The sequence below is a fragment of the Lissotriton vulgaris genome, chromosome 11 (assembly GCF_964263255.1).
Source record: "Lissotriton vulgaris chromosome 11, aLisVul1.2, whole genome shotgun sequence".
Classification (NCBI taxonomy): domain Eukaryota; kingdom Metazoa; phylum Chordata; class Amphibia; order Caudata; family Salamandridae; genus Lissotriton; species Lissotriton vulgaris.
The window spans coordinates 1,003,672,751-1,003,686,588 of NC_141699.1; the positions used below are offsets into that span (position 1 = coordinate 1,003,672,751).

The 13,838-nt window shown below is 47.4% G+C and overlaps 1 protein-coding gene across 2 annotated transcripts in view; it reads left to right on the forward strand.

Annotated features, from left to right (window-relative positions):
• PHC3 (polyhomeotic homolog 3) overlaps positions 1–13,838 on the forward strand; it is a 499,049-nt gene that overhangs the window by 101,207 nt on the left and 384,004 nt on the right. The gene's annotated exons all lie outside the window — the stretch shown is intronic.

The following is a 13,838-nucleotide window of genomic DNA, read 5'->3' on the forward strand; positions in this document are numbered from 1 at the left end:
AATTACGGGGCGGGGTTTGGAGCTCGTAAGATTGGAGTAGGGAAGTTAGATCTTTACAAGATAAGGGATTTTTTCTTCTGATTGGATGGGATGACGCATTGGGATAAGAAACTGTTTTCCATCTAGTGCGCTTCAGTATCAAGGAGGGATGGAGTGGCTGATGAGATGGTTTTGCTTGTGACTTGGGTTGTTGCAGGATCCGGTCATGAAGGGATTGAATGTCTTCTTTGATTTGTTGTAGAGATAGTAATATCTCATCTAGTCTGGGGTCAGGTGTTGGAGTTATCGTGTTCATAGCCAAGGCTGTATTAAGGTGGGAACGAGTTGATAATTGTATGGTGTCCTTGGGAGAGAGGAGATTCTGACTGTTGAATGGCAGATTTTCAGTGTAGTCACCATTGGGAAGGTGTAGAGTTGCGCTAGGAGGAAGTGGTGTGTGTTATAGGAGGGTCGGTGTGAATCTTAGTGAGGGTGGAGGGAGCGGGTAGGAGCGTGGGTTGATCGGGTGTGAGGGTGTAGAGAGCCACTGGAACTGCGCTAGAAATGGAGTTTGAGGAGATGGGGAGGGAAATGGGTGTGGTGAGAATCGTAGTGAGGGTAGAGGGAGTGGGTGGGGGTGTGACCGGATCCGATGTAGGGGTGCAGGGTGCGAATGGCTCAAAGTTAATAATGGAATTGCTGGGGTTGGAGAGCGTGGAGGGGAAGATGAGATTTCTAGTGAGGCGGGAGGGAGAGGTGGGAGCGAGGGGTGAGTGGATGTTAGGCTGTGGGTGATTGGAGCCGAATCAGTAAATAAATTGCTGGGCATGGAGAGAGAAATGGCGAGAGATGTGTTCTGAGGGGGGTGAGAGAGGGTGTGAGGGAAGGCTGGCAGCACAGTGATATGAGTGTGAAGAGTGATAGGCATGGTAGAGGTTATGGAGTTGATGGGGAAGGAGTAGGACTTGCAGGCATGTGTGTAATTCAGTTGTGTGTCAAATAGGTCTGGGGTGGGTGTATCTTCGCTATGCGGTACAGAGGGAGCCATTTTTGATGGGGCGTTAGGTAGAGAGTCAGGCAGAGAGCTGGGAGAGTTAGTTGTTGGGGAGCTGGGATTGGGTCTTCCCGCCTTTTCTTTGATGATGTGGAAGATGTTGTCCAGAAGATTCAGGTTATGGTCTGATGCTTGCATGAGGATGATACCATTGTGATATATCTTAACGGTGGCTCCCGCTTAGTAGAACGGAGAGGGAATGATGGATAACGTAAGACCATGTGCGGATTTCTTAGTTGATGCAATTGAGAATAGGGTGAGAAAGGCTTCCCGCCATTGGGCTCGTGTTTTGGAAAAGAAGATTGTCATTTGTTATGTGTCCTTAGTTGATTGAAAAGTAGGGGTCTGAGATTGGGGTTTCTGGGTTGGATTTTAATAGATTGTGTTTGAAGCTGTTGGCTGCTTTTTTTGTAAGGTTAGGGGGATATTTAATGGAGTAAGTGTGCAGGCCTGTGATCTCCATAATGTAGGTGAAGTCCCTTGCTAGGATGTGAATGGAGTTGCTGGAGTCCTATGTCTCTTTCTGGTGAAAGTCTTACCTAAATCAAGTTAGACTTAGCATGTACTGGGTAAAATTTGTAGACTTTACTCATAGTGGCTGCTAGAATTTGTAGACGTATCATCAATGGAATAGTGGTATTTGGGCTGTAACTAATTGTAGAAATACCACCTAAGAGTTAGTGGCTTGGGGGTCATGCAAAGAATCAGAGATAACACCTATGACTTAGTGGTTTAGGGAGTTATGGAATGAGATCAAGAGTATGTTATAGTTGCATCAGCTGAGAATAAGCCCCTCCAAGCAAAAAAAAGAAGGAAAAAATTGAAAAGCGTAAACGAAAAGAGAAAAGGAAAGAAAAAAGTAAAGAAAAGCCAACAAAATATTGAAAAAGAAAGATAGGAAGAAAAAAGAAAGGAGACAAAGAAGAGAAGTTGAGAATAACAGAAAAGAATAGAAAATTGTGGGAGAAACAAGAAAAACATCGAAACGGAAGAGCGAAAGGAAATAGAAGAAAGAAGAAGCTGCTACCGAGACATAGAAAGATGAACGGAAGAAAAGGTGAAAACACAAATTAGCAAAAGAAGGAAACAAAGTAGTGAAGAAAGAAAATGAAAAAGACAGAAAACACACAAAAATGTTTCAGAAGAGTGTGGGCTACATGGTCCTACATTTTCAACTTCCCAGGCCCCACATAAACAAATGTCTTAACATTTGGCCAGCTACATACTGTCAAAAGAGCTGACAGGTAATTATCATGCATGAGCAAATCAGAAGTCTCCTGAGACCTACTGGTAGCTCGCAGTCGATCTGATGAAGACCCCTGAACTTAAATGCACCTGGTATGTGCTACCAATTTCTAAATATCATCATAGCTACCAGTTGTCAATAATTAGTCAATAAATAATGAATCACTAACCAATGCAGTCTACAAGATACAAAACTTAGAGCCACTTCCAGGAAACCAACTAAATATATGTTCAGCAGTCAACAACCTAAAGTTCACTCTCCGACTCCAAAGAGACTTTGAAGCCAAGCAGCCTCGGAAAGAAGTTGAAATTCTTTGCGCAGCTGCCGTTTGCATGCAGGCACATATGAAAGTAGTCATGCTTGTAGACTGATATTGTTTTTCCTTTGTCTAATGCCCCACCACACGTACTGAAATTTAGTTTGCGATGGCTGTTGGTCTACCGCTTGCCTGACTTAGACATTTTGTAGTGGTTGTGATCTACTCAAGAGAGTTAGCATGTGGATGCTCTGATGCACCATTTGCTTTCAGAACTGTGGCCTATGTCTAAAAGTGGCCATATAATGGAGTGGGAGATGCTGGCACTGCCAACTAGAAACCTCGAGTGTGGGAGTTCAGACTGACAACACAACTTCCGGAATTAGCATCAAAAGATTTTTGTCTTCCAGCAGTCCTAAGGTATAGAGATCAGCCCAGATATGTTTAGCATTGATTTTGATAAGTAAAGCATGGACGCTAAAAAGTTACAACTGTTTTCCAGATTTAAAGATGATCAAAAAGTATTTTTTTATACGTTACTCTGTACTGCTGGGGCCTGGTGGATATACAAACATCATTGGATACACATAAGTCACAACCACAATATTTGTGTTTCAGTAATTGTTGGAAGTGGAGGTCCCTGCCGCTTACCGCCACCACCAAATGCTGGAGGCGTGCATCCCCACCCCCTCACTTCAACGTTAGGCTAAGTAAGGGCACCATCTAAGATAGCCCTGCTCACCCCCTTAGTAGCTTGGCATGAGCAGCCAGGCGAATTTCCAAGGCACGAGTGTTCAGTATGTGCACCCACGCTCACACTTAACCCCATGAGGTCATCAAAAATAGACTCCACACGAGTATTGATAAAATGAGTTTAGCATTTATATAAGCAATTATACGATACGACCACACGATACAAAATCAACATATAAGAATAGGTAGTATTCTTTTTGGTGGGTTGGAAGGTTCTAATCCCAACCACCGCTTCTAACCAACAGTAAAGCTCATTTCTAACTGTTTCCCCAAAAGGTTAGGCAAGTCGTATTGCCAGAATCACACACGTTGCAAAAGGAAAAAATACTGCAATGCGTAACAATCTTCTCTTATACTGTGCAACAGAGTAACAATGCCATGCGTAGTGCCACAGTCATGTACTTTGCAATTGAAGGAATAATGCAATGCGTATCACCACCATCATGCCCGGTACCAGGAAAAAACAAAGCAATGTGTCACGCTACAATCCTGTACGGTGCAATGAAGAAATAATACACTGTGCCACGCTATACTCCGATACTGTGCACTGAAGAAATAATGCAATGTGCCACGTTACACTCAGGTAATATGCAAGGGAGAAATAACGCAGTGCGTAACGCATCAAGCATAAAGTTCGTCAGGCACAAATGAGGTCAGGCGTTATACGACAGTTCAATAGTTCATTAGGAGCAATAATGCAAAGTGTAATACAACAGTTTTACATGCTCGGTTAACAGTGCCCCCGTTATGCATCAAATGATGACACAAAAAGTACTGCGGTCCCAGTACTGCCCTGTCTTGGGTCAGCACGGGCCAAGATCCGAGCAGAAGCAACAGCTCGCCCAGATGACTGAAGCAGGAGGCTGAGAGAGTGTCCCTCCGGGCACGCACCCCACCCCAGGTGTTGATCCATGTTACTTTGGGGGGCGCGATCCCTCTCTCCTCCCTGACGTCAGCGACTTGGGCCTTGATCCAGAACTCTGTCACAGGCTGTGGCGGACTCAGGCCGGCGGCTCAATTCTTCTGTGACTGTTGATCCAGGCTGTTGCTGATTGACTCCGAGGGCCCCAATGACTTGGCCCTCACTCCGACGGTCTCAGTCCACACCGAGACCCGCCCTCAGCACTTTGGAGACTTTACTTCAATTCAACCCTAACCAGGCACTCCTCACCAGCACCTCAGGTTGCACTTCGACACGCACACTGCACGTCGGAGACTCGCCTCTTCTCTTCTCCCGGTGCACATGATGTCCAGGCGCTCTTCACCAACGCCCTGGCTGCACCACGACATGCACTCTTGCGTGTCGCAGTCTCACCTCTTCTCCTGGTGCACACGTTGTCCAGGCGCTCTTCCCTATCGCCCTGACTGTACCACGATACGCACTCTTGCACGTCGGAGACTCACTTCTTTTAGTGCCTACGAGGCCCCGGCACTCTTCACCAACACCCAGGCTGCACCATGACCCACACCCAGTGCGTCCGAGACTCACTTCATCCGTTGGTGCACACGATGTCCAGGCGCTCCTCACCAACGCCCTGGCTGCACCACGACATGCACACTGCGAGTCCGAGTCTCGCTCCTTCCTTTGGTACACACGAGGCCCAGGCGCTCTTCACCAACACCTGGGCTGCACCACGACACACACCCTTTCGTGTCCGAGCCTCATCTCCCCGTGCACACCACAACCAGACACTCCTCACCAACGCCTTGGCCTGCACCATGACACGCACTCTGCACGTTGGGACACTTAGCTTTCTCCTGCGTGCCCACAATCACAAGACACAACTTCTGAGAGTCTCAAGCAGCAAAAAGCATGCGCACACTCTGTTGCTTGGGACTTCTCCGGAAACTTTTATGATCCTGTATTTCCAAACAGGGAGCCAACTCACCTCAGACTTTTGGGGTTATAAGACACAGCACAAAGCACAGTCTTCTTCAAGCAGCTGGGCCCAGTACTTCCAAGCACAGTCCCAACAGCCTCTTCCTTAGCTAGAACAGCAAACTGCAGACCAGCCCCAGATCACGAAGCAAGGATTGATCTATCCACAGCAGTCTCTTCAGTTGTTCCTTCTTTAGCAGAGGTTCCTCTTGACCACAGAATGGGTCCAAGCCTTTTCAGTCTCAATCCATATCTGTTTCATTCCAAGGTTCAGGGGCTTCAGCTCTCATAGTTATACCCCTTAATGTCTATGAAGTTTGTCTGTGCTCAGGGGTCCCTGACCCCTCCCTAAATCAGTTCTGGGTGTCTCCCTCCCAGTGTCACCTCTCTCTCTTTGATACTGGGGGTCTGGATCCTTAATCACTCAGCAGGAGATGGGTCAATTGGTTTATAGCATCGGCCCAGACCTTTTCACCTCCCTGACTTCTCCTCCCCCTACTCTCCAGATGCAGGGCACCATGGTGCCATCTCAACCCCTCCCTGGGTCAAGACCTCTCACAGCTCCTCTCACTTTTCAGGTCCAGAATGACAATCCACATTTCAGAGACACGCAGAAATTCTCAGAGCACAGAACTCAGCCACTTTCTAAAAGAGTGGCTTATAAACACCCAGTGACAAAACCACCTTCACAGAAAGATTAATTATGACAGTGTGAGTTCATACATACTAAACTTCACCTCTCCCTGCCCAGGGGTTACCTGGAACCTATTACAGGGGTGCCCCATGTGTATGTAAAAGGGAAAGTCAGGCCTGACAAGTGGTTGCACTTGTCAGGACTACATGCTAACTTCGCATTCTGTGCGCAGGGCCTACACTGAAGGCCTGAGTTACCTTCTAGGCGCGCCCTTGCATTACTAGCCCTTGCATGCACAGTGCACATCACTAGGGACTTTTACTAGTAACCAAACATACCAATCATGGCCAACCAATCACCATTACCTTTTACATAGGGAATTCCTGTACTTTGACACTTATCAACAGTGGCAAAGTACTCAAAGCATCTAAAGTGTCCTCTCTAGGTCAGGAAAACGGTTTAGGGGGAAAGCAAAAAGTTTAGGGCACTTTAACCAAAAAGGCCAATTCCTACAGTAATGTATGTTTGCAAGTAGTTGTTAAATTTTCTTGGGATGGCACACCCTCTTATGAAAACTGGACAGGGCCACTTCAACAATTTAGACCAAGATTCTATTTGAAACCTAAACCTGATCTAGGAGGTATTCTTCAAAGCCATTATCTGTTTTAGTACACATATACAGCGCCTTTTCTTACAAGGGTGAATCTGAATTGCAAAATGTATTAACTATATACCTTCAGTAGCTTTTCAGACATATTTATTTTGGAAAATGTATGTTTAACCAATAGATTTAAGGAATTATGTGTACTGACCTTTGCAGAGCTAATGTAGGTAATCCCATTCTGAATTCCGTGGGATATTTAACTTTCCAAACTTTTTTTCTATGTTTCTGGCCATTGGATGTGTTTAGTGTCTGGACCTGATTTTGCCCCCAAATCTAAGACACACAGTGCCTCTAGAACAAAAACAAAAGGAGTCCTGGCAGAGAACGCATAATGCTGTCTATGTCCTACTATGTCTAGACGATGTCTTACAATCAAAACTATGAACTAGGGATTTTTGTGTGTACAGGAAAGAAGGGCCTTCAGGATGTGGCTATTAATAATACTTTCGAAAACTGTTAAATTTTTCACATTTGTTTATATAAATAAAACTTGAGCCTCTTCTTCTTTCATAAAGTTCAAGCAGTTCAGAAAGCATCCAGGTCACTAGGGATATAAATTACGACACTGTAACATAGTTATTGTGCTCACATATATTCATTCTACATACAGCCATGGCAGGCGCCAGTATCCACACTTACCTCTGATTTGCCATTTTGTACATAGTCACGCCCCCATGTTGTACACATGCTTTCACTTAGTCTGGTCCCTTGACCAGCTTTTGTGCTGCTTTTTTGGTCGTTGCTGGGCCCCCCTGTCAGGAATTTGTGCATAAGCTCTGTAATTTAGGTAACACATTTGCCTCAAAAACCATGCTTCATGTAGTCTCATCTATTCAAACTCCAGCCCCATGGCGTGTCACAAACCACAGACATGAGGTTTTGTGGTTAACAGTGGAAGGGTAAGAATGTCATAATTGAAAACTTTGCTGAGAGACTGAAATGAATGAGAGGATAGAATGGACTCTGGTGGCATGATACACAAATTTCGGTATTATAGTTAATAGAACCTTAAAGACTAATTTGAGTTGCCCCTATATAGTCACTAGCATTTTTTTTATGTTCTGACTAGGAAACTGGGTTTGTGAGTTTATTTATCATGGGGTGTCATCAAGCTATGTGTTTCGCCTTTTAGTTACTTCTGAGTGCTGTAAGCAAAACGTAGTGCATAGGAGGAAACAAGGAGGGAGTTTAAGTCCAATTAGTGATGGTGGACCCAGTCTGATGTTCATCGTCAATTGCTGTCACCAAATAGGAATGCTTAGTTGAAGACAAGATAGAAAGCTTTAGTCTTCCAACCCTTTCTTTTTTTTTTTTTTTTTTTAAACCTTTATTGAAGTGTTCAAAGTTTTACATGCGCAGGCCTACAACCGCAGGGGCCGGCCGCAAACTCAGGAAATAAACAGGAGACATGCAAATATTTACGACCAAGTGATATCGGTGATTCAAATACAGTATGCGGTGGCGTGTGCCACAAAGCGAAAGGATATCAAAGGTTTCATTTTTAAAGTTATGAAGAAGCAGTAGTGGCTGCATTATCAATGGCGTAACACCATACTTTAAAATTAAGAGGAGATGGGGGGGAGTGCCCCACAATGCAATCAGGACCAGGTGATGAACAATAGAGCATTAGACACCCTACGGCCGCCGGGGCAGACTAAGAGTAACGTCAGCACAATAGCAAGCAATTTAGCAAGAGCATCATCCCGAAAACCCACCCTACGGAGACAGTGAGGTATTGGCAAGTACAGACGCCAGATGGAGAGAGAAGTGAGATAAGGAGAAACAGCCAACCCTACTGAAGAAAGAAAGCCCACAGAAAGAGGAAGAGGAAAAGGACCATAGAACAAAATAAACTAAAATAACAAACCCCCCCAACACCCGCCACCCTGCACCCCTGTAATGGCTACGGCCTACCCCACTAACAGCGTGCCTGTCGCCCCGAAACTGCCGCAAAGAAGGGAAAGAAAGCGGAGGAGGAGAACAACAGACCCGTTCCCGGCCCCCCTACCCCCCACCACTGCGACCTCCCCCAAAAAATATTGTCGACTATTAAAGCAAGTATTTAGAATCTACATGGGGAGTACTGTAACCATAGCCGCCCAACTCCCAGTGAGATATATGGCACAATCCCAGCATAAATCACAGAGCATAACTAACCCCAAGCCAGTTTGATTCTGCACAGAAATCCATGCCACCCAAGCCACAGCGATCTCGAGAAAAACAAAGCGTCCCAGACAGTGCAAGCAACGGTACCGGACCGGGGACAGGATAGAAGACCCATGACGCCCAAGTAACTGTGTTGAGGTAATCAAAGCGTCCATAGCAGTTCAAGCCAGCGGGCTCGGGTCGAAGACAGGATACAAAGGAGATCCCTGTGTCCACACAAATTGACGAGTTTTATTAAAAAAAACCTCCAAGTAGTGGAATCATTATTCGCCAACTTGCCTTCCGTACCCCAATAACAGAAGTGAATCACGCACAGGCGCCAGACAGAACAATCATACAACTCTCAACCCAGACCCACCCGATCCAGTGCATGGACGCGACCTGTGTCATTCACTGCAGCTGCAAGCAAGTCAAAGTATCGAACTGGAACAAGGAAGTCATTTTGGAATCTGGCAGCATACAACAAAGCACTGTGAAGCCCCTCATCGCTGATACATCCAAGAGCCAGCAGGAAACCCTGTAGTTGTCGCACGGTCGATAGCACAGGGTCCGGGAGAAATAAGAGAGACGTGACTTGATACCAAAGTAGCTCCTCGTCAGAGGTCGGAGGGGGATCGACAGTGATTAGTGTTTCCGAAAACAATGCCTCCATCCAACCCTCTGGTTCCGCCATGAGCACCGGACGCAGCCCGTCGATGTTATGTGTATGGCAATCCTGGGCAAACAAGCCGCCCATCGCACACTCCCGAACCGTGGACCCCAGGGGGTGTTCGGCAGTCATCTGCCAGGCCGCATCATGTCTCACAGCAGCCGGGGAATCATCCATAGTAGCCAGGTCCGCCTTGCATGGACCCGTCCCCGACACAACCACATCGAAGCCGCACTCCAGGGCTTTCACCGTCTGGCATGAAAAGGAGTGTAGCCCCATAATGGCCACCATGATATCGTACAGCTTTAGTTCCGTTTCCTTTCTCCCCTTAGTGGCCCCCTTCACATCTGCCGGAGCTCCATCATAAGGGACCAATCCATCCGGAGAATTAAATCGAACCACGCTGTCAGCTTCGGCGGATCGAGTCATGAGCACAGCCGGGCCTCTTCCAAACGCCATTGCCCGCCTCGCCGCCCGTATCGTGGCACACACTCCATTAGGCAGAAAAACGCCCCACAGCCGCTATCAGCCAGCCGGCGGATAATCCCGCCAAAGTTGGGATACAGCCGGCCGGTGTCGGGCGTTCTCCTCCCGATCAGGATAATTGCGATCGGCATGCGGGGTGTCTACTCTGGGGGGCAGCCGGCGGGCAGGACACTTCAATCACGAGCAAGGCAGCGTGTTCTGGTTCTGTTACTGCCGCTGATAGAATGCATGAATTCCCATCCAATATGGGAGGAGCTTGACGACGACCACCGGACCGGCACTTCCTCATATCTCGCTGCCGTTGTTATTCAACTCGGGGCCGGCCACTCCAGTACCATAGGTCCAGGTTTCAGATCAGGGGCCGGCCGCAATCTTCGAGGTGCCTTATCTTCGTCCCCCCAGCAGGTAGTGCTTTCGGGGGCACACCAATCGGCAGCATTATCGTTCAGCCGTGCTGGAGCATGGAGAGGGCGCAGGATAAATAGCAGGATATAAAGGCAGGAGAAGGAGGTCGGTGGAACCAGGAGCCTAAGCAGCCATCTTAGTCACCAGCTTGGCTCCTCCCCCTTCCAACCCTTTCTAATGTGGTTGTAATTGGGTTCTGTCCCTGGTTTTGGATTTAGTGGGTTCCACAATGGATGACCTTGGACTTCTAGGGCTCTACCTCTATCTTTGGTCCAGTAGAATGTACTCCACCCAGTTTCGTGCATCACTGCAAGTACTCTAATTATGGAGTTTAGATCAAGGAGTTTAACAAATTGAAGTGAAATATATGGCTCATTATTATTTGTTGAAATGATGAATCTAAAAAAAGTGCATGTTTTCGTGGATGAATTGAGAATCCTTTGGAATTACCGGTAAGTAGTCCTTGAGGAGCCAACTCAAGTCATGCCATGCAAAGTACTTGAACATGTAATACAAAATAAATTGTACCTCACTTGAAAGACTTAATAATCTCTTCTTGCAATGGCCAAGACAATTAATTTCATGATCACACCAACAATTCAAATTTAGTTTATTACAATTTACATTGAGACAGTTTCTCAATCCATTTAAAAAAAAGTTGTACACAATATTCGGTCATCGAAAGCATACTAAACAATTCAGCAACAGGTGTGAACACAGACCAACTACATACCTGTGCGTGATAAAATCACCCAACACTAGCCTTCTTGTGAAAGAATTAGTAAAACAATATAAAAGTATCAGACCGGCTTCAGGACAAACAGCGCAACTACGGATAACATCATGGCCCTGGCCTATCTCTCAAAACGAGCGGTGAAAGACCGGCATCTGCCGCTGTTTTATCGACTACAGTACAGCTTTTGATGGAGTCGATAGAGGCAAACTCTGGGGAAAACTGTCAGCCTGGGGAGTACCATCAAAGCTACTGAAAGCCATAATTTCCCTCTATGAAGGGACCTGGGTACAAATCAAGCTAAGCCCTACAGCGTTATCAGCAAGAGTGGAAACCAACAACAAACTAAAGCAGGGCTGTGTCTTGGCCCCCCTATTATTCAATCTCTATACAGCCGATATGGGGGGAGCTTTAAAAGAGGCAAGTCTAGTTCCACCTAAACTGGGCACAGCGAGACTGGCAATTCTTCAGTACGCAGACGATACTGTAGTGATGGATCACACAAGGGTGGGTCTCCAAAGAGCATTAAAAGAGCTTGGGAAGTATAATGAAGAAAATCACCTGACTGTTAACCAGAGTAAAACAAAGATAATGGTATTCAACAGATATCTCCACAAAAAACATGCATGCTGGACTTTGGGAGATCTCCAAATTGGCTCCAGCACAACCTATAATTATCTTGGGGTTTGGCTACATGAGAGGGCAACATCTGCAAATCATGCAAAACATCTAAATGCCAAAACCAAGAGTGTAATCCTAGCTATGAAAAGCCTAAGTCAACGCTTGACCAGCGCCACAGCGGAGCCCATGTTGAAGGTCCTCAGGGCATAACTAATCCAGGCTATCAACTACGGTCATTTGGCATTTCCAGGAGATTTGAACAAACTCATTTCAGCAGCACAGATCAAATCCCACAAAATGGTGCTGCAAACACCCAGGTATGCAAGGAACATCAGGCTACGGCTGGAATTAGGGCTCCGCAGACCTGAATTGGCCCTCCAGGGGGACCGGATTAAGTATTATATCAGAGTCCTTAAAGCTCCTCATAACTCTCTTAAACACCACCTGGTAACAATCTTTAGAGAAGAGGACTCCCCCTGGTACATCAAGCTGGGCAAAGCAATAGAGACTCTCAATATCGAACCCCAAAGCCTGTCCCTAACAGACATCCCGAACAAGACCTGGTCAAACATCATAAGACGGCAGGTCCGCTCCATATCGTATGAATTGGATCTAATCTTACTTCGCCATAACACCCTCACTAAGGCATTGAATGAATCTTACATTATGGGGAAAGCTCAACCATATCTAAGTGAAGCACTATGGGCCCAGGGCCGCAGGAAAATCCTTTTTATGAGGCTAATGGCCCTCAGAACTGCGGACCTCAATACAGCATGGGCACGTGCAGATGGTGCCACTTTTGCCGCCTATGCAACTACCAAAAGGAATCCTGGCTCCACTTACTATGCTTCTGCCCCAAGTTAACCAGTGAGCGACAAAGGATGTTCTGCCCCATCTTAAGAGACCTTGGTATCAGAACCTGCAGGGATGCATCAGACTGGTGCTTCTCGGAAATAAAAACCCACTTCCTGGCAAGAGCAGCAAAATGTACTCGCCATATTAGACTGGTCTTAGATGTAAGTGCATACATATTTTACCATAAACACGTGAAACACAGAGACTGATTAATGGGCAAACAAGGTGCATCAGTAACATTTATGGGAAAGAAGAGACGACCGGTCATCCCACGCACTGTAATTGAAACATTGCCGAAATACAATTAAGTTCCCGGAGTTGACGGCAAAAGGGACTTTGCAATACAAGATTGACTGTCGGAAATAGGGTTCTAAAAACTTGCAGGTCAGCAGGGGAGGGGTGCGGCAGGGGTGGGTGGGTAAGGGGGGATGGGCTTCAATTTTAGCTTTTTAGGTCTCGGCCTAGCGTACACTGCGCAGCAGTGTTGCACAGCCAAGAATTCATGTTTCTTAGTACGGGGGCTTGAACCCGCCCCTCTTCTCCATTGGCTGGCTTCCTAAACGGAGGCCAGCCTTTGGAGGAGAGGGGCGTCACTCCGTTCAAGCCCCGTCCTTTTCGGATTCAGGGGAGTGTTTTTTGCAGTTTTCTCGCCGTGACGTAATTCGTCACTCAACTGCAAAAACCACGCCACCGAATGCGAAAATGGCGCCGCTTTTGTGACGCCATTTCTGCCCGACCGCCGCCGGAAGAAGTCGAGAAGCTGCAGAGTCCTCCGGTGAGTGCTTGCTGTCCTGCCCCCTCGTTGCTCGTGCTTGCTCCCTTGCCCCCCCCTCGTTGCTTGTGCTTGCTGTCCTGCCCCCCTCATTGCTTGTGCTTCCTGTCCTGCCCCCCTCGTTGCTTGTGCTTGCTGTCCTGCCCCCTCGTTGCTTGTGCTTGCTCCCCTGCCCCCTGTTGCTCGTGCTTGCTGTCCTCCCCCCTCCTTGCTAGTGTTTGCTGTCCTCCCCCCCTCGTTGCTTGTGCTTTCTCCCCTGCCCCTGTTGCTTGTGCTCGCTGTCCTGCCTCCCCTTGCTGTCCTGCTCCCCCTTGCTGTCCTGCCCCCTCGTTGCTCGTGCTTGCTGTCCTGCCCCCCTCGTTGCTTGTGCTGGCTGTCCTGCCCCTCCCTCGTTGCTTGTGCTTGCTGTCTTGCCCCCTCGTTGCTTGTGCTTGCTGTCCTGCCCCCTTGTTGCTCGTGCTTTCTCTCCTGCCCCCCCTCGTTGCTTGTGCTTGCTGTCCTGCCCCTCCTCGTTGCTTGTGCTTGCTGTCCTGCCCCCTCCTCGTTGCTCGTGCTTGCTGTCCTGTCCCCTCCTCGTTGCTTGTGCTTGCTGTCCTGCCCCCTCCTCGTTGCTCGTGCTTGCTGTCCTGTCCCCTCCTCGTTGCTCGTGCTTGCTGTCCTGCCCCCCCCCCTCGTTGCTTGTGGTT